The sequence below is a fragment of the Scyliorhinus canicula genome, chromosome 2, assembly GCF_902713615.1.
Source record: "Scyliorhinus canicula chromosome 2, sScyCan1.1, whole genome shotgun sequence".
In the NCBI taxonomy this organism is placed as follows: domain Eukaryota; kingdom Metazoa; phylum Chordata; class Chondrichthyes; order Carcharhiniformes; family Scyliorhinidae; genus Scyliorhinus; species Scyliorhinus canicula.
Window position 1 is genome coordinate 64,309,137 of NC_052147.1, and position 25,192 is coordinate 64,334,328.

Below are 25,192 nucleotides of genomic sequence, written 5' to 3' on the forward strand. Positions count from 1 at the left end.
TATGCCCAGGCAGCTCAATACTTCCAAACCAATGTGGACCGAGCCCACCAGAATGCCTGGGCAGCGGGGTTCACCGCCATCGTCTACATGCCCCGAGTCCAGGGGATGATCAACGGGATGCATGCCCCCCTACAAACACCTGTTGATGACAGGTAGCTCTACACCAATCCGAAGGGGTTCCATTCGATGAATGTGCAGCTGATATGTGACCATCAGCTGCTCATCATTCACCTCTGCGCCCGATACGTGGTCAATGTGCACGACGTCTTCATCCTGGCACACTTGACGATTCCTGACATGCTCAAGATGCTCTCCCCCGGCAGGGGGGTTGGCTCCTGGGTGGCAGGGATTATCCACTATGGTTGTGGCTGCTGAGACCAACCCGGTAGCCACAGACTGACCCGCGGAGACACGCTACAACGACGCCCATACAGCGACCAGGTCCGTGATCGAGCCGTGCTTCGGCCTCCAGAAGATGCAGTTCAGATGCCTGGACCGCTCTGGAGGTGCCCTCCACTATGATGCTGAGAGGGTCACTCACATCGTGGCGGCTGGCTGCGCCCTCCACAACATTGCGCAGCAGAGGGGCGATGTGCTTGAGGAAGAGCAACACCAGGCCTCGTCTGATAAGGAGGATGCGGGGGAGGATGAGGATGGACAGGACATGGAGCTCAAGCAGGCATGGGAGGCCGCACGACGTGTGCGCCAGGGCCAATGCGCAAGGGACACTCTGATCAGTTCCAGGTTCACCATCCGGGGGGGCACCAGGCAGGGGCAAGGATGCCGCATCCCACCCCCGCACCCCTTCACTTCCCCCTCGGGCACCCCCCTCCCCCTGTCTGCAAATCCCTCTGTGATACATGTGGTGAATGTATAAGCACTAGTAATTCACCAGTATACTGTGTTGCATTATGCCATGCCATTAACCCTGTGGGCTCCATCTATGGCCACTGTGCGGCTTCACCCACAAGGGGAGATGTGGAGCATGTACGGACTCCGCCCATGGCTCCGCCCCTCATAAGAAGTATAAGAACAGCTGACCTGCGGGACCGCCAGTCGCAGGCAGGCAAAGTTGTAAGCTGATTAAAACCACTGTTTACTTCGACTTGAGTCTCCGAGTGAATTGATGGTCGCATCAATTTAATCAGCTTAGAGAACTACTGTGGAGTCAGCCCTCAAACCTGACAGACTTGAACTCGATCCACAGGCCGCAGAGGGAAAATACATTTTTTCACATTGGCTTCGGTGTTTCAAGGCCTACCTGGCCGAGTCTCCTCCACGCACGGGTGAGCCATCGCATTTCTGCCCAACTCGACGAAGCCACCTCCTATACTGAGGCCCTCGCGACACTCAAACGCATCTACGTGCGGCCCGTGAATGAAGTTACACGCGCCATATCTTCGCTACTCGCCGCCAGCGCCCCAGGGAGTCGCTAGATGACTATCTGAGCGACCCCAAAGCCCTCGCGCGCGACTGTAACTATCAGGCCCTTACAGCCACTCAGCGCATGGAACTCGCCGTGCGAGATGTTTACGTTGCGGGGGTCCGATCGAACTATGTGAGGCAGCTCCTGCATGAAAAAGGGGCCCAGGGCCTGGAGGACACGGGAAAACTGGCGGCCTCGCTGGAGGTCGCCTTTCAGAGTCTCACTGCGTTCCCGGCCGATCACGCGACCCCCTCGTGGGCCCCCGACCAGAGACTACCCCAGGCCTGCGCCGCGCGGCCGCCCCCCACCACGGGGGGGCTATCCTGCCATTTTTGCGGCCAGCCCCAACAACCCCGACAACAATGCCCGGCCCGCAAAGCGAACTGCAGCAGCTGCGGCCGAAAAGGACACTTCGCAAAGGTCTGCCTGGCCAAGCCTAAACACTCAAACCCGAACGCAAAAACTCGATTCACCGACTCTCATGCCCGCATACCCCGTAATGTGGCAGCATGTCTGCCGACCCCGACTCCACACAACGCGTGCAACTCACGGGGGCCGCCATCTTGGCAATCCTCCCCCACGCGGCCAGCCACGTGCGATCCATGGGGGCCGCCATCTTGGTCATCACCCGCTACGCCGCTCGACGCATACGATCTGCACGGACAGTCATCGCGGGGCCGCCCCAGCACCGCCGACGACGCCGACGACTATCCCCAATCCAGTGCAGTCACCTTGGACCAGTCGTGACCCAAGCACATCAAGAGCTCCATGATGGCCGTCCGGGTTAACGGATAGGAGATACCTTGCCTGTTCGACTCCGGGAGTACCGAGAGCTTTCTCTACCCTGATCTGGTAAGATGCTGTTCGCTCCCGATATTCCGACGCAACAAACAATCTCCCTCACCTCTGGGTCGCACTCAGTACAAATCCAAGGGCGCACTACTGCAACCTTAACGATACAGGGCGTTGAGTATACCAATTTTCAATTGTACATGCTCCCAGACCTCTGCGCTCCTCTCCTCTTAGGACTCGATTTTCAGTGCAATCTCAGGAGCCTAACTCTTAGTTTTGGCGAACTCCTGCCCCCGCTCACTATATGCAGCCTCGCAACACTAAAAATCGATCCCCCTCCCCTCTTCGCTAACCTCACCGCTGACTGCAAGCCAGTAGCCACTTGAGCAGGAGGTACAGTCTGCAGGACAGGGCATTTATTAGGTCCGAGGTTCAGCGTCTCTTGCGGAAAGGAGTCATAGAAGCCAGCAATAGCCCCTGGAGAGCTCAGGAGGTTGTCGTCAAGACCGGGGAAAAGTTCCGGATGGTGGTTGATTACAGCCAGACCATTAACCGGTTTATGCACCTTGATGCGTACCCCCTTCCCTGATTGCAGACATGGTGAACCAGATCGCGCACTACCGTGTGTTCTCCACGGTGGATCTGACGTCTGCATACCACCAGCTCCCAATCCGCCCAGAGGACCGCCACTACACGGCGTTTGAGGCAGACGGTCGATTCTTTCATTTCCTCTGGGTTCCCTTTGGCGTCACGAACGGGGTTTTGGTGTTCCAACGAGCAATGGACCGAATGGTGGACCAGTGCGGGCTGCAGGCCACGTTTCCGTACTTGGACAACGTCACCATCTGCGGCCATGATCAGCAGGACCACGACGCCAACCTCCACCGATTTCTCCAAACCGCCCAAAAACCTAACCTCACGTACAATAAGGAGAAATTCGTTTTCCGCACGACCAGGCTAGCCATCCTCGGCAATGTTGTGGAAAACGGGTTCCTGGGGCCTGACCCTGACCGTATGCGCCACCTCCTACAACTCCCCCTCCCTCACTGTCCCAAGGCTCTCAAAAGGTGCCTTGGATTTTTTTCCTATCACGCCCAGTGGGTCCCCCAGTATGCGGACAAAGCCTGCCCACTATTTGAAGCCACCCTTTTCCCACTGTCAGCCGAGGCTCGCAGGGCCTTCAACTGCGTCAAGGCGGACATCGCCAAAGCCACCATGAGTGCGGTGGATGAGTCTGTCCCCTTCCAGGTGGAGAGCGACGCTTCAGAGGTCGTTCTCGCCGCCACACTGAACCAAGCAGGCAGGCCGGTAGCGTTTTTTTCACGCACCCTCTCCACCTCTGAACTTCGACACCCCTCGGTGGAAAAGGAAGCTCAAGCCATTGTGGAAGCCGTACGGCACTGGAGGCACTACCTCACTGGTAGGAGGTTTACCCTCATCACCGACCATAGATCGGTTGCCTTCATGTTTGATCATTCGCAGCAGGGCAAGATCAAAAATAATAAGTTGTTGAGGTGGAGGATCGAACTCTCCACCTACAATTACAATATAGTATATCGTCCTGGGAAGCTCAACGAGCCCCCAGATGCCCTATCCCACGGCACATGCGTCGGTGCGCAAGATGACCGACTACAGGCTATCCACGACGACCTCTGCCACCCGGGGGTCACCCGGCTCGCCCATTACATCAAGGCCCGCAACCTGACCTTCTCCACCGAGGAGGTCAAAGCTGTAACCAGGAATTGTCAAATCTGTGCGGAGTGTAAACCGCCCTTCTATCGACCAGATAAGGCCCGCCTGGTAAAGGCATCCCGGCCCTTTGAATGCCTCAGTATTGATTTCAAAGGGCTGCTCGCCTCAAATAATCGCAATACCTATTTCCTTAACATTATAGAGGAGTTCTCCCATTTCCCGTTTGCCATCCCATGCCCCGACATGACCACCCCCACCGTCATTAGAGCCCTGCACAGCGTCTTCACACTGTTTGGTTTCCCCAATTATGTCCACAGTGACAGGGGCCCGAACTTCATGAGCGATGAACTGCGTCAGTACCTGCTCAGTAAGGGCATCGCCTCGAGCAAGACTACCAGTTACAACCCCAGGGGTAACGGGCAGGTGGAGAGGGAGAACGCGACGGTCTGGAAGACCGTCCTACTGACCCTACGGTCCAGGAATCTCCCGGTTTCCCACTGGCAGGAGGTCCTCCCCGATGCGCCCCACGCTATAAGGTCCCTCCTTTGCACGACCACAAACCAGACTCCTCATGACCGCTTGTTTATCTTCTCTAGGGGAACTACCACAGGGGCCACGCTTTCGCCCTGGCTGAGGACACCGGGTCCTGTCCTCCTCCGGAAACACGTTCGGACCCATAAGACCGACCCCCTGGTAGAGAGGGTCCAGCTCCTGCACTCGAACCCACACTATGCATACGTCGAACACCCCGATGGCCGGCAGGATACCGTCTCCCTCCGAGACCTGACGCCCGCAGGCTCCTCCACCACTACCACTAATGTACCACTCACACTATACCCCGCCCAACCCCCCGTGTCCGGCGCCCCCGCACGTATTTGGTTTCTGCGCTCCCTTCCACCCGGCACACCAGTCCACAGGAACGAAGACCCGCACCGAACACACTTCCACAGCCACCCGAAATGGCTGCGACGTACAATCCGGGCTTCGGACCGACTGAATTTGTGAACCCGTCACCCCCTCCGGACTTCATTTTTTTTACAGGGGTGAATGTGGTGAATGTATAAGCACTAGTAATTCACCAGTATACTGTGTTGCATTATGCCATGCCATTAACCCTGTGGGCTCCATCTATGGGCTACTGTGTGGCTTCACCCACATTGGGAGATGTGGAGCATGTATGGGCTCCGCCCATGGCTCCGCCCCTTATAGGAAGTATAAGAGCAGCTGACCTGCGGGACCGCCTTCAGCAATGTACCAGTCGCAGGCAGGCAAAGTTGTAAGCTGATTAAAACCACTGTTTACTTCGACTTGTGTCTCCGAGTGAATTGATGGTCGCATCAATACATACCTGCTGCACTACAGGGTGGAGCGCTGGGTTGGCGGTAATAGCAGTCTGCCCCATGGGATGGAGGATGATGACAACCTGCTCTGCATTGAGCTATGGTGCTCTGCATCTGGGGCAACTGGACCTGGAAGGGCCCCAATGTTGCTTGGGTATCCCAGGTGCCATGGTGCTGCCCTGTTCCACCCGCTGCCCAACAGATGCATCAGGGACAGGGACGGGGTGGAGGGGTGTGCGGTCCAAGGTGTTGCGGTGTTCCGACACCTCCCCTGCAGGAGGTACGGCACGGGCCCCATCATCGCCTCCACACCTCTACTCTTGGGGTGCCCCCAAGCTACTCCATGGGACATTTGAGTGAGCGGAGCCATTCCCTAAGGCTCCGCCATCTGGCCCTGCCAGTCCTGGATGCCCACTCTGGTCTCGACCAGGATCTGCACATTCGCGGCCAGGGAACCGTTGCACGTTTTACTTGAGTGTAATACGCGTTTATTGGAGTGTATTAACACACCTCCGTTTAAAGGCCGTGTGCTTAACACTGCTAGGCTCTGTATGTGTAATTTCAGCTCGGAAGTCGCCAGGTGTCGTATATAAACACCTCACAAATATTCCAAGGTCAGGTTCAAAGTAATAAAACTATACACCGATTAGTAAGTTCCAACGATCAATATTTATTATACAAATATAATAAATACGCATGCACACGCTAAAGACTAATACCTATTTCTACTATTAAACGACTAAATACTTATCTAAGTGGGAACCAGCAAGGTCAGGGGACAAGGCCTTTGGTCCTTTATGGGCTGCACCTTCTGTTCGTTATTAGAAGAGTACTGTATAAGTTCACGTAGCGAGCGTCGTTTTGGGACTTACTGAACGATGGCTGGTGCTCAACGGCTGGTGATGGAAGACAGGATCAACAGCTGGAGTCGGAGTCAGGATACAACAGCAGATCTGGGTCGAAGTCAAAACAGCAGTCCAAGCCGGAGCACAAAACAGACAGGACCATGTGTGGGGGTCTATCTTTATAGTGGTCCCCAATGTCCGTGCCTTTTCGGGGCGGGCTTTACCTTCCATGCATTGATTGGATCAATTCTCAATCGATGTCTCACTAATTCCCCAATCTGAGGGTCCCTTCTCGATGTGTGGGGCGGTCTCTAGGGTCTTTTGAGATGGATACTTCTGGTGCCGTTTTGTCTGGGCCTCCACTTAAAGTATCTATTCAAAACCAAATGTTGCTATTGTGTGTGCCCAGATCTGGATTGCCTCATTAATATGCAAAGCGTTTTGCTATTAACACCTTTGGTTGAGATCTTCCACCTGGCCAGAAACTAGTTTTGCTGCGTGCAGAATGCTAATCAGTCTTTGCAGACTGCTTGTCTTGGCTAAACTGCTTTTTCCCTGCAGTCTTAGCAGTTCTCCATTTTGTTAGCCCAGTGTCCATCTTAGGTGGCTACAGAACACAGGGAGTGGACCATCTCCATCTGGGATTGCGCCACATCACCTTGACTTTGCCACCTCATTCTGGGTTTCTGTCACATCAGCCAGTGACTGCGCAATCTCCCTCTGGGACAGGGCCAGCTCCCTCTGCGTCTGTGCCACGTTGGCAAGAACCTGGACAATGCCGGCAATGTTCTCAACCATCGCCCATTGTGACTGGGCCATGCCTTTGAGCTTGGACCCATCGTTCAGATCCTGGAGAACGGGAGGTCTGGTGCACTTTGGAGATTTATTTCTCGATGGAAGCTTTCTCAGCCTTGAAAAACTCACGGACAGATACAATCTGACTGGCTCAGTGGCGTGCAGAGTGGGGGGGGGGGGGGCGACGGTGCGTTGGCCCCGGGCATCCATTGGATGGGGGCATCAATCAGAGGCTATTGCTCTCCCCAATGTCACCCAGATGCCTAAATTTTTCCACCTGAATTTAACAAATTATTTTGCTAAGGGGGGGTCGTCACAATCAAATCCAGTGACTACCGACATGTACCTTGTGTCAGGGTGAGGTGACTGCGCTCCCAGACTCCCCCGCGGTGGGGAAACCGCCCTATCCGCCGCGAGGGCGGCCCGGGACTGCGCATGTCCAAGGGAGGGGGGGCTCCTCACATGCAGGGAAAGGCCCCGCCCCCTGATCTGCGTGCTGAGATGTTGACCAATGAAAAAAGATTGAGGACCGGAGGGACTGTGGTTCTCCAGCCAATCAGAGCTCCTCACATGCAGGGAAAGGCCCCGCCCCCTGATCTGCGTGCTGAGATGTTGACCAATGAAAAAAGATTGAGGACCGGAGGGACTGTGGTTCTCCAGCCAATCAGAGCGCGGGCTTTGTGTGAGTGATAATTGAGCTTTCACACCGACGGAATCTTCCTCCTGTCTCCAACAACTGTGAGTAAAACACTTTCTTTTCTCCCCCTTTCCATTTCTTTTTTCATTCTGACCATCAATTGGTCACTTGCAGCAACAGAAGGGAAAGGAAGTGAATCCAGGGAGGGTTCAGACTCTGGAAAGCTTGGCCCAGGTATCTCTCTTAAAAATATTGACATCCTTTGCTCCCTCAGTTTGACACATGAAATGAAATGAAAATCGCTTATTGTCAGGGGCTGTTTAGCACAGGGCTACATTGCTGGCTTTGAAAGCAGACCAAGGCAAGCCAGCAGCACGATTCGATTCCTGTAACAGCCTCCCCAAACAGGCGCTGGAATGTGGCGAATGCGGAATGTGACAATAAGCGATTTTCATTTCATAAGTAGGCTTCAAATGAAGTTACTGTGAAAAGCCCCTAGTATTGACCAGGACACGGGGGTAACTCCCCTGCTCTTCTTCAAAATAGTGGCTGTGGAATCTTCAACATCCACCTAATAGGGACAGACAGAGCCTCAGTTTAACAACTTATTTGAAAGAAGGCTGTTCTGACAGTGCAGCACTCCCTCAGTTCTGAGTGTGATTAGGGATTCAGTCATTCACCCCAACTGCTGATACACCAGCGAGTTCACTCTGGGGAGAGGCTGTTCACCTGCTCTGTGTGTGGGAAGAGATTCTCTCAATTAACCAACCTGCTGACACACCAGAGAGTTCACTCCGGGAAGAGGCCGTTCACCTGCAGTGTGTGTGGGAGGGGATTCACTCAGCCATCCATCCTGCGGAGACATCAGCGAGTTCACACTAGTGAGAGACCATTCACTGCTCTCTGCACACAACGGTTTAGAACATCATCTACATTGAAATGAAAATCGCTTATTGTCACAAGTAGGCTTCACTGAAGTTACTGTGAAAAGCCCCTAGTCGCCACATTCCGGCGCCTGTTCAGGAGGCTGGTACGGGAAGTTATATTCAAAATGTTTTCCTTTCTCATAATATTTCTCAGTATATTAGGCCTTATACTTGAGTCTTTGGGGCATACAATCAAGATTTGCCCCGGGCATCACCAGACCTCTGCACGCCACTGGACTGGCTCCAACCTTCTTTTTTCAAATTCGGGATTTCTCACTTCAGTTACTTTCCTCCTTCTGTGGGGAAGGTCTACCAGAGATGGTGGCCATCATTACTTTCCTTAAAGACCTGGACACTTTCAAGGGTTAAGGGACTTGAGTTAGAGGGGGTTAGTTTACTAATATGGGTTTCTTGTTCCATTGTATTTGTTAATGACTTTCTTACTCTTGATTCGGGTTTTGTTTTATGGAATATAGATTATGTGTATATACACATATGTGTATATCTTTGTCAATATGTATATTACTGTTTATAATTGATAATTTAATAGAATGTTTATTAAAAAAAAAGAAACCGGAACTTTCTGAGGCTGGAAGAAGGGCCTCCTCCAGGACACCGAATCTGGAAGATCCACTTGTAGATGCTCCCACCAACCCACTGCTGTGGTGTTCTGGAGTCCTGGGTTGCTGGCCGCTTCCATCCCGAACCCCTAAGGAAGCCTCATGTCTTGTTATGCTCTTGGCGTAGCATAAGCGGCTTCCTTGATGCGCACTCTGACAAAGGAAGGTTCAGACATGGAGATAACTTCAACACGTTTATTGAACTATTTACAATTCTCCTACTCGGGTTCGCCACTACTGTTAATCCTTCTGTAGCTACTCAGACTGACGAACCAGTCTGCTACAATCCACGTGGTGGGTGTGATATTGAATCAACCCTGTGTCTGTACTCACTGAGTGTCTCCACTGGAAAGAGGAAGATCATGTGTGGTGTCCTTTATATATGGGTTGGTGTAATGCCCCCCTGTGGTAGTGTCACCTCTGTCTGTATCGTGAATGCCCATTGGTCCTGTCCTATCTTCCTGACCAATTGGTTGACTGTCTGTGTGTCATGTCTCTGGTGCTCCCTCTAGTGTCTAGCTAGTCTACGTGTACTTACATTAACCCCTTGTGTATCTACAGTGATGCATATCACCACACCTCAGGCACATCTGCACGCCATGTTGTTTCACACGTGTTGTGCACCGGCATGTTTTCCCGCCGGCGTTGTGGAGAATTGGGCCTGGGTGGTCGGGCCTTCACCTGCATCTCATTGGCAGGATGCAAATCAGCTTCATCACGGCCACCAGAGGGTTTCCTGATCCACCATGACAGGCACCAGTGGAAGATCCCGCAGGAAGTTCATGGCGCCAGAAAATAGATTTTTGGGTATCCCGCAGAATTCCCCCTACACCTGCTGCCTGCTGTTGAACCTGGCAGTGGGGGCATGGGAAAATTCCACCCTTTACTTTCATCTAATTTTCTCTGGGAAACAAAGTGAGGAGTGATGCACGATCAATTACACGAAGACGATAGTTGGATGCAATCGAGGTTTTATTACACTAAGATGTGTGGCCTCCTACAGCAGCTGACGAAATGGCTGCTGTATGGGGAGCACACATATTTATACTCCGCCTGCTGGGTGGAGCCAGCAGGCAGGGAACTACCCCCGTACCTTTAGCGACTCCGGCGTTGGTTTGGTTTTCGGTGACTTCGGGAGCGTGTCAAAATCCTCTTCATCCCCGGGTGTGAGCAAGGGGAGGATGGATTGTCCTGGAGCGGGGGCTGCGGTGGGGCGCGCCGGGGGAGGGAAGGGTGGCGCCGGGTCGGGAGTGTGTGTGTGTGGAACCAGCTGGTGCCAGGTCCCTGAGGGAGCCTGTGTCTTGGTGGCCCTCGAGGTACGCTACGTAGGCGTACTGCGGGTTGCCGTGAAGTAGCTGTACCCTCTCAACCAACTGGTCCGCCTTGTGGAGTCAAACGTGTCTACGGAGGAGATCAGGTCCTGGAGCTGCCAGCCATGTTGGGAGCGAAACCCCGGAGGTGGCCTTCCTAGGGAAGGCAAGGAGACGTTCATGGGGAGTTTCATTAGTCGCGGTGCACAGGAGTGACCGAATGGAGTGAAGGGCGTCGGGGAGGACCTCCTGCCAGCGGGAGGTCGGGAGGATTCTGGACCGTAGGGCCAGTTGGACGGCCTTTCAGACCTTCCCATTCTCCCACTCCACCTGCCCGTTTCCCCTGGGGTTATAGCTGGTCGGCCTGCTCGAGGCAATGCCCCTGTTGACCAGGAACTGGCGCAGCTCATCGCTCATGAATAAGGATCCCCTGTCGCTGTGGACGTAGGCGGGGAAGCCGAACAGAGCGAAGATGGTGTTGAGGGCTTTGATGACGGTGGCAGACGTCATATCGGGCATGGGATGGCGAAGGGAAATCTGGAATATTCATCGACCACACTGAGGAAGTATGTGTTATGGTCGGTGGAGGGGAGAGGCCCTTTGAAGTCCACGCTGAGGCTTTCAAAGGGGCGGGAGGTCTTCCCCAGGCACGCACGGTCTGGGCGGTAGAAGTGCGGCTTACACTCCGTGCAGACCTGGCAGTCTCTGGTGATTGCCCTAATTTCCTCGATGGAGTAGGGCAGGTTGCGGGCCTTGATGAAATGGTAAAAACATGTGACCCCCGGGTGCCAGAGGTTGTCGTGCAGAGTGCGGAGTCGGTCCACCTGTGCACTGGCACATGTACCTCGGGATAGGGCATCAGGGGGGTCGTTGAGCTCACCGGGGCAATACAAAATCTCGTAGTTGTAGGTGGAGAACTCGATCCTCCACCTCACGATTTTATAGTTTTTGATCTTGCCCCGCTGTGTGTTATCAAACATGAAGGCAACCGACCGTTGGTCAGTGAGGAGAGTGAATCTGCTGCCGGCCAGGTAATGCTTGGGCTTGGGCCTCTTTTTTGATGGAGGAATGCTGAATTTCGGAGGCATGTAGGGTGCGGGAGAAGAATGCCACGGGACTGCCTGCCTGGTTGAGGGTGGGGCCAGAGCGACGTCGGATGCATCGCTCTCGACTTGGAAGGGGAGAGTCTTGTCGACCGTGTGCATCGCGGCCTTGGCGATGTCGGTCTGCGTGTACCGATTGATGGTCTGACTGTCGTCAACGACTATCCTGAGTTTCTCCCCAGTTTTCACAACTACTACTTGGGATTTCCAGAGGCTGTTGCTGGCCTCGATGATACCTTCCCGAAGCAGTCGCTGGACTTCGGATCTGATGAAGGTCCTGTCCTGGGAGCTGTACCGTCTGCTCCTGGTGGCGATGAGTTTGCAATCTGGGGTTAGGTTTGCAAATAGGGAAGGTGGGTCGACCTTTAGAGTCGCGAGGCCGCGTATGAATTTCAGTGTTAGGCTCTGGAGGTTGCACTGGAAGTCCAGGCCGTGTAGCAGGGCAGCGCAGAGGTTGGGAAGGACGTAGAGGCGGAAGCCACTGAACTCCACGCCCTGGATAGTGAGAGTGGCGATGCAGTACCCCTGGATCGTCACGGAGTGGGACCCGGAGGCCAGGGTGATTCTCTGGTTAGCGGGGTGTGCCTCGAGGGAGCAGCGCCATACCGTATCGGGGTGAATGAAGCTCTCGGTGCTCCCGGAGTCCAGCAGGCAGGAGATCTTGTGCCCGTCGTCCTTCAATTTGGTTGAAGCAGTTGCAAGGTTGTGTTGACGAGACTGGTCAATCGTGACCGAGGCGAGACGCGGCTGGTCATCGGTGGCTGCAGGTGACGAGCGGCCGGGTGAGGTGCCCGGGGTGCATGAGTCCTGGGCCGGGTAAGATGGAGGCGCCCACTGGCCGCACGTGTCGTAGGGAAAACAAGATGGCGGCACCTGTTGGTCCTGGGGGGAACAAAATGGCACGCCCACGGGCCACACGCGTCGCGAGTCGAGCAAGATGGCAGCGCCCACTGGCCGAACGTGGTCCGAGGAGGGGAAGATGGCGGCGCCAACGGTCCGCACGTGGTCCGAGGAGGGGAAGATGGCGGCGCCCACTGGCTGTACGTGGGAGGTGCCGGAACAATAGCGGCGACTGAGTGGGCCTGGCACACCGCAGCGAAGTGTCCCTTCTTGCCACAGGCCTTGCAGAGTGCGGACGTCCATCTTCTGAAAACTTAGTGTAATAAATTGATGCACGATCAATTACACAAAGACGAGAGTTGGATGCAATCGAGGCTTTATTACACTAAGGTGTGTGGCCTCCTACAGCAGCTGGCAAAATGGCTGCTGTACGGGGAGCACACATATTTATACTGCGCCTACTGGGCAGAGCCAGCAGACAGGGAACTTCCCCCGTACCTGTAGTACAGGGCCTTACCATAAAGCACCTACATTGACATCCTCTATATACAATATATACATCAGTGGTGACTACCACAAGGAGGTTGTGGGAAGGGGGGTGGGAGATAGAAACTGCTGTATGGGAATACAAACTGGCTGTAACAATGCCGTGGGGGGTGAATTCTCCCATCGCACCAATGGCAGGTTTTGTGACAGGTGAGAGCGGAGAATCCGGCAGGTGCCAAAAAGTTGAACCCAATCCCCCCCTCCCATATGGAGTTAGGGTGGTTCAACTATATAACCTTGAGGGGGGAGAAAGACCAGCAGCTTTTGCGTCACGTACCTTAGCAAGTGGTGAATCAAATTACAGCCGGTTGATGATGGAGACACTGAGTATTATTTCTGTGGTGCGAAAATGTCCTCACTTCACACTGTAGCCACCTAAAATGGACACTGGGCTAACAAAATGGAGAACTGCTAAGACTGCAGGGAAAAGCAGTTTAGCCAAGGCAGCAGTCTGCAAAGACTAATTAGCATTTTGCAAGCAGCAAAACTAGTTTCTGGCCAGGTGGAAGATCTCAAACCAAAGGTGTTAATGGCAAAACGCTTTGCATACTAATGAGGCAATTCAGATCTAGGCACACACAATGGCAACATCTAGGTTTGAATAGATACTTTAAGTGGATGTCCAGACAGAGCGGCACCAGAAGTATCCACTATAGAAACCGCCCCCTCCATCAAGAAGAAACCCTCACATTGGGGGAAATTCAAAAGATATCGATTAGAATTCGGTCCAATCGATACCTGAAGGTAAAGCCCGCCCCAAAAGAGGCACGGACATTGGGGTCCTATAAAAGATAGACCCCACACATGGTCCTGTCTGTTGTTTCGTGCTCCGGCTTTGACCAAGAACTTCAACCTGTATCCTGACTCCAGCCGTTGAGCACCAGCCGCCGAACCGTAAGTGACCATACGACGCTCGCTACGCGAACCAGGCCCACTAGACCCCCAGCGACCAGCGCGCTCTCTGAAGGTTGCAGACCAAGATCGGAACGAAGGCCTCGCTCCCTGACCTTGCCTGTTCCTGTTTAGTTAAGTGTTCTGATCGCTTAGTTTAGTTATAGCTTAGTCCCTTAGCGTGTGCATGCGTATTTATTATATTTGTATAATAAATATTGATCGTTTGGAACTTACTAATCGGTGTATCGTTTTATTACTTTGAACCTGACCTTGGAATATCTGTGAGTTGTCTAGATACGGCAACTGGCGACTCCCGAGCTGAAAATACATACATAGAGCCTAGCAGTGTTAAGCACACGGCCTTTAAACGGAGGCGTGTTAATACACTCCAATAAACGCGAATTACACTCAAGTAAAACGTGCAACAACACGCTGATGGACTACAGGACCTTAACAACTATTTTGGAGCGCATAAGGGTATTCCTTCATTGGCAGCAAGCAGACTCCAACGGTGGTCTTTAATATTATCTGCACATTCCTACAACATCAAATACCACCAGTCAGGTACGCTGGTCAGGTTCTACCCAGTAGTGAAAATATCTTCTATTATTTGCAGGTAGAATATGTCCAGGTGACTGCAGCTCAGATCCAACAACAGATTAGAAATAATCCTGTTTTAGGGAAGGTACTGGAAATGGTGCTAAACGTGAGGCTAGCGTGAACGCACCTCGAATTAAAGCCATATGTTTCCAGAAAACTTGGGTTGACAGTACAGGGTGGATGCCTGCTGTTGGGGATGAGGGGAATGATATCTCCAAACTTGTGATAAGGAGTATTAGAACAATTCGATAACGGACAGCCAGGTATAGTTTGAATGAAGGAACTCACAAGGAGCTACTTCTAGTGGTCAGGAATCAACGCCCAGATCGAGGAAAAAGCAAGACTGTGCCAGTCATGTGCGCAGGTAAGGAACGTGCCACCATTGTTCCCATTGCATCATGGGAGCAGCCTAAAATGCCGTGGCAACACCTACAAATTGACTTTGCAGGTCCATACGGCACATGTTCATGGTTGTCAGAGATACACACTCCAAATCGCCTAAGGTGGTCCTCATGAAGTCAATAACTGCGGAAAAAAAACATCAAAATGCTCTATGAGATTTTACACCAGATTTGGGAAACCGGAACAAAATGTCAGTGGGAACGGTCCACAATTCACGGCTCAGGAGTGGAAGAACTATCTAAAGATGAGAGGTATCCAACACATAAAATCAGCCCCTGACCACCCATCCACGAATGGTTTCACCAAAAGGTTTGTCTAGTCCTTGAAACATGCACTGAAACCCTCCATGGACCAGGTTTAATTGAATCGGAATCTGAATAATTTCTTGGCAACGTATGGCAACACCGCACACATGACTTTACTACACCTGAAGAGGAAGCTGAAAACTACATTTGACCTACTTTTACCGCAGGGGACGTCCAACAGTCACAAATCTTAAGAAGAGAAGGTAATTCCAAAAGATGCTTGTTTTGACATGGAGAGCAGGTTTTGGAACACAGCTTTACCACCAGCGATAAATGGGTTACTGGAACTCTATTGGCTCAGACTGACCCTATCTCCTATACAGTACAAACTGAAGATGGAGACGGCAGGCAGATCAGTTGTTATCTGTACACAGTTGTTATCGGGGCAGCACAGTAGCATTGTGGATAGCACAATTGCTTTACAGCTCCAGGGTCCCAGGTTCGAGTCCGGCTTGGGTCACTGTCTGTGTGGAGTCTGCACATCCTCCCTGTATGTGCGTGGGTTTCCTCCGGGTGCTCCGGTTTCCTCCCACGGTCCAAAGATGTGCAGGTTAGGTGGATTGGCCATGCTAAATTTCCCTTAGTGTCCAAAATTGCCTTTAATGTTGGGTGGGGTTACTGGGTTATGGGGATAGGGTGGAGGTGTTTGCCTTGGGTAGGGTGCTCTTTCCAAGAGCCGGTGCAGACTCGATGGGCCGAATGGCCTCCTTCTGCACTGTAAATTCTATGAATCTATGAATCTCACTGTGCCAGCACCGTATACGCTAGAAGTACCTTAGGATGAACTGCCATCCATCCTGTCAGACCATGTAACTTCTGACCAATCAGCAGAAGCAGAGATTGTCAAACAATCTCAAAAGACCCCGAGTGCCGGGGTCTGTCCCTGCCTCCAACTGCTGCGGGATGTTTTTGTGAGATGTACTCCCAGATGTTAGCCCAGGTCTAATCTCGAGATATAACCCCCCAAGGTGTGTGTCTCTGAGCTGGTGGAGGATGCAGATTAGCAATCTCATGGTTCTTTGTGAGCCCCTTAATCATCAGACATGCTCTGGCGGGGCTCTGAGTGCTGCTCTGCTGTATGAATAGCCTCGAGCTTCTGGTGCCTGCAAGAAATAAATGACAGTTTTAGTGGATGAGTTGAAGTTATTTCAGAGTACATTTATTCGTCAGAATTTGATGAAGTGATAGAGCTGAGATCAATACTAGGTTGTTGGTACACACCACTCTCCACTGGAACGACCCCTGTCCTCGCAGCTCATTACAGCCTCCTCACTTCCGCAAGGGCAATGATCTCTGTGCCAGCACTGCCTCCCCGCCTCCCTGGGGTCTGGGGGCTCAATCAGGCTTTCTGTGCGCCAGGTTGCCCTGTATGATGACGAAAGAGAGGTTATGTGATCAGAGAGGATAAAGCAGAGGTTGGGTGAAATGCATTTCCCTTGTGTGTGGACATGTCCCCAGAAGGGTCAGAGGGTGGAGTGTGAGCAGCGGGTGGAGTGTGAGCAGCGTAAAAGATGAGATGGCGATGATGTGAAAGTGCCTGTGAGAGAATGAATGTTGATACATGGGCCACTCTAATGGATGTGTGAGACATGTGAAGAGAGTAGCTGTTTGATTGCATGTTGCCATGATTGGAGTTTGATAGTGGAGGGAGCTGAGAGAGGACTGACCCTGACAGAGCGGAGCAGGTCATTCATTCCCTTCCTGCACTACGTGGCGCTCCTGACGCGATTCCCAGCCGCGCTGACTTCCTGGGCAGTGGCCACCCAGGCCGGAGAAGTGAGGGTCGGTGCGCTTCCTCAAGCCATCCCTGGGTTAGAGGACATGCCTCTGAACCCGGTCCCCGAATCAAGGCCCCAAGGGCATGGTGGTTAAATCGGGGTGAAGATTTCTTCTTGAGGCTGCTAGCCTTTTGCTTCTGGGTTCTGGACATCCTTCACGGTCTGGTGAAGACAGGTGGGCTGGAGAGAGTGATATGAGTGGACTGCACTGCTGTTTCAATATGGAGACAGGACCCTCAAACTCGAACACGTCAGCTGACAGCGGACAGATGAGTCAGCTCCCAACCTGCCAGGTGATTCAGAGAGATACTCGCTTGTACATAATCAATGAGGTTCCAAGCGCTAAATTAGGCGTGACTTTGCGCCATTTTGGCAAGTGGAAACAGTGTCGCAGGAACCACCCGCAATCACACTTTAAAAAGATGTGGAGAATTCCACCCATGGTGTTTATTAGTTCTTGGAATTGTAGTAACTCCACACTCAGATGTATTCGTACCATTTAAGATTTCAAAGGATTTTACATTAGAGGAGTGCAGTTGATGGTAAGTGAATGGCTTCATTAGTGTAAACAACCTTATGTCCAGGGAATTAACAACATTATAAACTCATGGCAGTTTGTGCCAAGGAATCTTCCATCAGACTAATGCTGACTGATCCAGCAAAGTAAACCCATTGAATTTGAATTTACACTTCTGGGCTTCCTTATGAGCAGCAAGACCCAACATGGCTGACTGCAACTGGGGGAGGTCAGTGCACAGAGGCTGTTCCTGTTAAATATAAACGTATCTCTGAGGGGAGTTCCAAATGTGATAATAGAGTGTAAAACTAGCATTCCATTGCAATATTCAGCACAGTGGGAAAATCTTCCCTGTTCCTATTCCTATTCACTGATCTGGGTACATTGTAAACACAGAACTGAGAGAACACTTTGCTGGAGATACCCATAATGCTAGCCATTGAAATCATTTGTTATAAACATTAAGCAGGCAACTGTGTGAGCATAACATCCTCCTTTCCTTAATTTCCTCCATGAGCTACGCCAACTCTATCCATTGAAGTCTCAGGAAACTTGCCCTAGTTTCAGATCAGATCCAGTGCCTCCCTTTGTCCAGGTAAATGTTGAATTACCCTGAATGCATGCCTACCCCTTAGGCTTCAGGTCTGTTCCAGGGTCTTTCAGCATCAATGCCATCTAGTTGCTGCCTGATGGAGTGACTTACTGTTTGAGGAGTGGGCTGTGTTTTCTCTCTCCCCTAAATCTCAACGGGTAAATGGGTGAGAGGAGCAATACATATTAATACTGTGAGAGGGGGACAGATGCGCACCGGGTGTGTGGTAGTTATCTGAAGTGAATAGTTGAACTCAAATACAACCCATTTTATTTTCAGTTGAGCCGTTAGGCATATTTAGTGGTTTAAAGTATTAGAGTATTAAAACTTCATTCTGCACCATTCTTGCCCGAGGGGTGATTGTTAACCCTTTGGCAACCTCGGATTTTGGGATCACATTTATGCTACAACTGTCAAGCTTGGTTATTGTATAATTCCAGATAAGAGCATTTTTCCTGCAAGAAGCTATGTTAAACCATTTCTAAAAAATGTCCGTCACACCTCCGGAAGTTTTAGACAGCGTCAGTGTGTCCACTGGAATGGCTAAGCATTTTAATGGAATCGCTAGGAGAGGAGCTCTCTGCCAGTCAGCATTGCAGAAGATTTGAAATTTCATCCAGGCGTGCAAATTGGAGGTTGACTGACCGAAGGCTGAGGTAGTAGCGACAGTCTAAATGCACCTTGAAAATAGACATTCTTCATGTAGCGAAATAATTCCAGCCCATTTAAGCTGCTTGTACGTTGCTGCTTGCTTGGGCTCAATTCTGGGAGCTCACATTATCACATCTGTCTCTTAATCCATCCAAGAGCCAGAATTGTACTGGGATTAGGATCTAAATTGGAGTTAGCAGTGTAAATGTCAATGCAGACTCTCAAGTGCATGGTTTGTACAATCTAATGTAAATACTGACTTAACAAAACCTGGAATCTGGCTATATTTCCCCACCCGAGGAGAATACCACCCCACAGTGGAACAATATTTGGGAGATCCAGGATAAATGCTGCTAATCGCTACCCAGTCAAATCTGCTCGAACTGGGTGATTGCCCAAGTCACAAAAGGCTTGGTTGTTTTGAGTGAGTTGGTAATTATCTCCAGTGCCAGTTATGGCCTTATCCCTCTTTCTAAAAGCATTCGCTCCAACTTGGATGGATGGCTCGTCAGAGTTATCAGTTCTCTCGATATTCAATGGGGGAGGGGGTTAGTTGCGGCAGGGGGTGGGGGGTGGGGGGGGGGGGGGGGGGGGGGCGGGGAGCCGGGGGTGGTGCGGGGGGTTTGGTCACAATCCACTTAGTAACTATCGGTCAGGCATTTCAGTAGAAATTACCAGCAGTTAGCCTGTCTTTAGTTTGTTTTCCACCACCTCCCCCATCATCGATCCCCCATCCCCCCAACCCCCGGCCATGCTCCATAAGACATAGGAGTAGAATTAGGCCACTTGGCCCATCGAGTCTGCTCCGCCATTCAATCATGGCTGATATTTTATCATCCTCATTCTCCTGCCTTCTCCCCATAACCCCTGATCCCCTTATTAATCAAGAACCTATCTATCTTTGTCTTAAAGGCACTCCGTGAATTGGCCTCCACAGCCTTGTGTCGCAAAGAGTTCTACAGATTCATCACTCTCTGGCAGAAGAAATTCCTCCTCATCTCTGTTTTAAAGGATCGTCCCTTCAGTCTGAGATGGTGTCCTCTGGTTCTAGTTTTTCCTACAAGTGGAAGCATCCTCTCCACGTCCACTCAATCCAGCCGTCTCAGTATCTTGTAACGCCGCACCCTCCTGCACAAACCCCACGTTATTAAACCATAGTTGCCAATGCAGTTTAGCACAACATAGGTGGAATGAACCCAGGATGATCTGTGTGGCTCAACAGCACATTTATACATTGAGCCATAATGGGAAAAGCTTTCGGATGTTATGAAAGCGTTTAAATTACGTAGGTAGTTTTTAGAGGTTTGTTTACGCAAAGAAAATTACCATGATTTGCGAGAAAATGGCAAAAGCTCTTTCGAAAATTCCGGAGTCAACTTCTGTTTATTGTGGAAGGACCACTGTGACTTAGGATGGAATTTACTTTTCATTTATAGAATGAATACAGTGTCCTGTGTAAGCCTTTTACTTCAAAGTGGAAAACTCAGCGTACAAACCCAGTCTTTCTCTTGGAATTACAAAACGAGGCTGTTTGTCTGCAAGGCCGTGCCACCATGTTGCAATCTAGAGCACACCCTCTATTTAATCTATAAGTGGGAGTTTTGTTTCCAAAGCCTTAAGCCCCGTTTTCCACACCAGCGAAAGTAGAGAAACGTTTTGAAATATGTACAGAGGAGAATTAAAGTTCCCAGTTCTCGACAAAGCTCCCAAGGCTAAATCGCTGGCTTTTAAAGCAGACCAAGCAGGCCAGCAGCACGGTTCGATTCCCGTACCAGCCTCCCTGGACAGGCGCCGGAATGTGGCGACTAGGGACTTTTCACAGTAACTTCATTGAAGCCTACTCGTGACAATAAGCGATTTTCATTTTTCATAAAGGGTGCTTTTGTATTATTCCAGTGCTGTAATTCAGCCAGTGATTAAACCAGAGATAAATACCCCTGGCTTTGTCAGTACAATGAGGCACCGGGAGTAGAAATAATTCATCATTGTTAACATGAAACGGTTGCAGTGGCCACCCTGCACCAGTCTGATATTCAGCTGCTGGATCTTGAAGAATGGGGGAAAAATATTGATGCCTTTGGGTGGGGAGTGGATTTGGAAAACTTATTTTTGTGGTGGCTCAAGGCAATACTAGAAAGACTTCCAGTGAAAGTGAACAAAGCTTTATTGGTAATAAGTTAAGGTAAATTATACATAGGCACAGAGTCACTAAACAGATCTTCACTCTCTGGCTCCAGGATCCACTCTGCCTGGGACCCCGCTCCCAGGTCCCACGCTCTTTCCCCATTGGTCAGAGTTCCGCGGCCTCCCGCGTGATAGGCGCTAAACTGGTCACATGGACAGCGAGGGCTTGCCCCTTAAAGGGACTGTGCTGTCATGCCCCTCCCCCCCGTGAGTCTCTCAATAACATATTTAAAGAACAGGTTATGTACAGTAATTATAGAAAATAAAAAGGTTGAGAAACAACCTGTAATTGTATGCTTCAACCGATGCCAATGCTTATGTAGTTACATTGTATATCTTGTGTTGCCCTATTATGTAGTCTCATGTATTTTCTTGAATTTTGTTTAATTCCCTTTTCTTCCATGTACTGAATGATCTGTTGAGCTGCTTGCAGAAAAATACTTTTCACCGTACCTCGGTACACGTGACAATAAACAAATCCAATCCAATCCAATCCAATCCACAAGGGGAGAGAGTCCATAACAGTTCATCAGAATGTCAATCTGTCAGGGGATTTTCAGGGCCCTGTGGCCCACCGTTCCTCCACCCTTCCCATCAGATTCTGTGAAACTGAGTCCATTAGCGTCCCCGAAGATGACGGTCTATAAGCAATTCCGTCAGTGTGAGCCCCATGGTGACATGAGGGTTGTGTTATAAGATAGAGGAAAGTTGACCAACCTATGGTGTAGTAGTCTCCTGGACTGCTTCGTCATGGCTCTCTTGAATGTCTGCCCAAATCTCTCAGCTAACCCGTTTGAGCGGGGTGATCGGGAGCTGTTCTAGTATGGCGAATGCCATTTGTTCATACAAAGTGCCGAAACGCTTCTCCAGTGAATGCAGTGCCGTTGTCAGATAGTATTACTTCGAAGAAGCCATGGGTAGAAAACAATCCATCACAGAGCCTCTATTGTGATCGCTGAGGTTGTCGTCCCCATCACTTGGATGTCTAACTACTTTGACTGGGTGTCAACCAAGATGAGGAACATTCTGCCCAAGAAAGGGCCTGCGAAGTACACATGTACCCTCGTCCATGGCCGACTAGGCCATTCCCATGGGTGGAGGTTGGCTGTGGGTGGCAACGTCTGCTATGTCTGGCAGGGGTTGCAGTGGTGCACCATGTTTTCAATATCCTCATCTATGCTGGGCCACCAAATGTAACTTTGAGCTAGCATTTCCATTTTCATTTGGCCTGGATGGGCACTGTGTATTTTCTGCAACAGTGGCTCCCTTGCTGGGCTTGGTACCACCATCGAGAACGCCAGACTTTGACGCCATCCTTGCAACTGAGTTCACCTTTGCAAGTGAGGAAAGGTCCTTAACTAGTCAGATTTATCATGGTGCCACCCGGTTAAGATCATGCGCTTCACTTTAGACAGGACTGGGTCGGGTTGTGTCCATTCTTTATATGACCTTACGATACTGGACAGATGCCCAGAAAGTTTAGTGCCAGGACAGTTTCTTGAGACACCGATGGTGGTGCTCGGTTCTTTGGAAGTGGGATGAACTTAGCACATCAGCTTTTGAAATTTGTGTGCCTGGCTTATGCTGAAAGATGTAATCGTAGACCGCCAGCAACAAACCCCACCGGTGTACCCTGGCAGAGGCGATTGGCTTGTCTTCACAGAGGAGCCCAACCTTATTATTGTGAAGCCTCGCTCATAGATACACTGCTAACATTTCTCAATCATAGATTACAGCAAGGCCTTCTTTCTCGATCTGTGCGTATTTCCGCTCAGCATTGGAAAGCGTTCTGGAGGCGAAAACAATTGGCCATCTTCCATTTTATGGGGCAGGACCATCCCTATTCCATATGATGATGCATTGCAAGTTAAGATGATTGGCTTACCCAGGTCAAAGTGAACAAATAGACTTGATGGTCTGCTTGATGTTCTGGAAGGCCTGCTCATGTGGTTCCTTCCAACGCCATCGCTGGTGTTTTCTTAAGAGCAAGTGTAGTGGCGCCAACATTACTGCTAGGTTGGGGGTAAAACTACCATAGTAGCTTACCACCCTCAGGAAGATCATTAATTCTGCCATGTTCTTCGTTGCCAGGATTTCTCTTATGGCTTTCACCTTGTCTTTCAGTGGGTGCAGGTTTTTGAGTCCACCTTGAATCCTGGGTAAATGACCTCACTAGCTTGAAAAGTGTACTTCTCACGCTTCAGTTGGATTCCCGCATCTCTAAATCTCCTCAGCACCTCTTCTAGGCTTGCTAGGTGCTATTCATGAGGTTTTCCTGTTACTCGAATGGTATCCAGGTAGACCACAAACTTCAGGATGCCCTGGTGCAGATTCTCCATTGTGTGCTGGAATATTGCATAGGCTGAGGGAGATGCAAAAGGGTGGTGTATTCAAACAGGCCTTTATGCGTGTTAATTATCGCAAACTTTCGGGAATGTTTATCTAGTTCTAACTGCAGATAGGCGAGACTGAGGTTGAGTTTGGTGTACGTGAGCCCCCGCCAACATTGCCGAAAGCTTTTCAATTTGTGGAATTGGGTATTTGTAGACTTGGGCTACCTGGTTTATTGTAACCTTGTAATCTCCACAAACTCCAACTGAGCGGTCCCGGTTTTAGCACAGGAACGATGGGGGCTGCCCATTCAGTAAACTGCACGGGTCTGATAATTTCCAATTCTTTCAGGTGTTTAAGTACGGCTAACACTTGTTGGTATACAGTGTAAGGGACGAGTTTTGCCCTGAAGAACTTTGGTGTGGAATCAGGATTGATGTAAATCTTGGCCTTAACATCCCTTATTCAACCCAACTCGTTCTGGAATATGTTGTTATATTAACAGAAGACTTCCTGGAAGACACTATCTGAATTTTTGAAGACTTCCAGCCAGTTCAACTTGATTTGGTGCAACCAATCTCATCCCATGAGACTTGGCCGATGTTGCTTGACAATGATCAGAGGTAGCTGGGCATCCTGTTGCTGATACGACTCTGGCATTATGGTTGTCCCCAAAGCTTTCAGGGTTTCCCCCTGTATATATCAGCAACTTAGCCATTGTGCCACTTAGGTTCAAAGACTGAACTCCTTCTTGAAGATTTTTGAATGTTTGTTCGCCCATAATCATGGCCATGCCCCCGGTGTGATGCTCCGATTTTAGTTGCCTTCCATTTACTGTGAGGACTATCTCAATTGGGGCAATTTTGTTCACTTTCACAGTGTTTAATCTGTATATTTCAGGTTAGCTATCTGAATTCCTCTTCACTTTGTTCACTGGAGTCATGACTTGATTTTTTTTGATATGGCACATTCTGCCTGTGCGGCAACATGCTTCGATTTGGCCCTTCCTATTACACTAAAAACAAGTAAACTCTCTGCAACGGTACTCTTCTTGCGGGTAGTCTCCCTCGGGTAGGGTGCTCTTTCCAAGAGCCGGTGCAGACTCGATGGGCCGAGTGGCCTCCTTCTGCACTGTAAATTCTATGATCGCGAGCAATCACCTTGTCTGCTGGGCTGACAAGCCACTTTCTCCCCTGACCATTGACTGTGACCCTGTTCCTGGGATAGTGGCTGAACGTCCTCTGTGCCTGTTGACCTGGCTGCGCGCCTTGCACTTTGAAGCTCTGATACCCCCCTCTCGGTGCACTCGGTTGCCTGAGTTATTTTGATCGCCCTGTCTGGGGTAATCTTCATTTCACCCAGCAGTTTCTTTTGAGACCATAAGGTATAGGAGCAGAATTAGGTCATTTGGACAATGAGTCTGCTCCGCCATTCGATCATGGCCGGTATGTTTCTCATCCCCATTCTCCTGCCTTCTCCCCGCAACCCCTGATCCCCAGGTGCCGGAATGTGGCGACTAGGGGATTTTCACAGTTACTTCATTGAAGCCTACTTGTGACAATAAGCGATTATTATTATTATAATCAAGAATCTACCTGTCTCTGTCTTAAAGACTCAGTAACCTGGCCTCCACAGCCTTCTGTGGCAATGGGTTCCACAGATTTAACACCCTCTGGCTGAATTAATTCTTCCTCATTTCAGTTTCAAAGGATTGCCCCTTTCGTCTGAGATTGTGCCCTCGGACTCTAGTTTCTCCTGCTTCACGTCCACTCTATCCAGGCCACTCATCATTCTGTACGTTTCAATATGACCCCCCCCCCCCCCTCCTCCCCCCCCCCCCATCCTTCTAAATTCCCTTGAGTACAGACCCAGAGTCCTCAACTGCTCCCCATATGACAAGCCCTTCATTCCGTAGATCATTCTTCTGAACCTCCTCTGGATCTCCTCCAAGGCCAGCACATCCTTCCTTAGATTTTGGGGCCACAATTGCTCACAATATTCCAAATTGAGTGTGACCAGAGCCTTATACAGCCTCAGCAGTGCATCCCCACTCTTGTATTCCAGGC

The 25,192-nt window shown here is 50.6% G+C and overlaps 1 long non-coding RNA gene across 2 annotated transcripts in view; it reads left to right on the forward strand.

Annotated features, from left to right (window-relative positions):
* LOC119954700 overlaps positions 1-25,192 on the forward strand; it is a 68,646-nt gene that overhangs the window by 21,048 nt on the left and 22,406 nt on the right. Inside the window, exon 4 of one of the 2 annotated variants that reach the window (XR_005458301.1) lies at positions 19,524-19,565. The exons of the other annotated variant lie outside the window; for it this stretch is intronic. This is a non-coding gene — a long non-coding RNA (uncharacterized LOC119954700). Of the gene's footprint in view, positions 1-19,523; positions 19,566-25,192 lie in introns of those variants that run through there. 2 annotated transcript variants of the gene reach the window in all.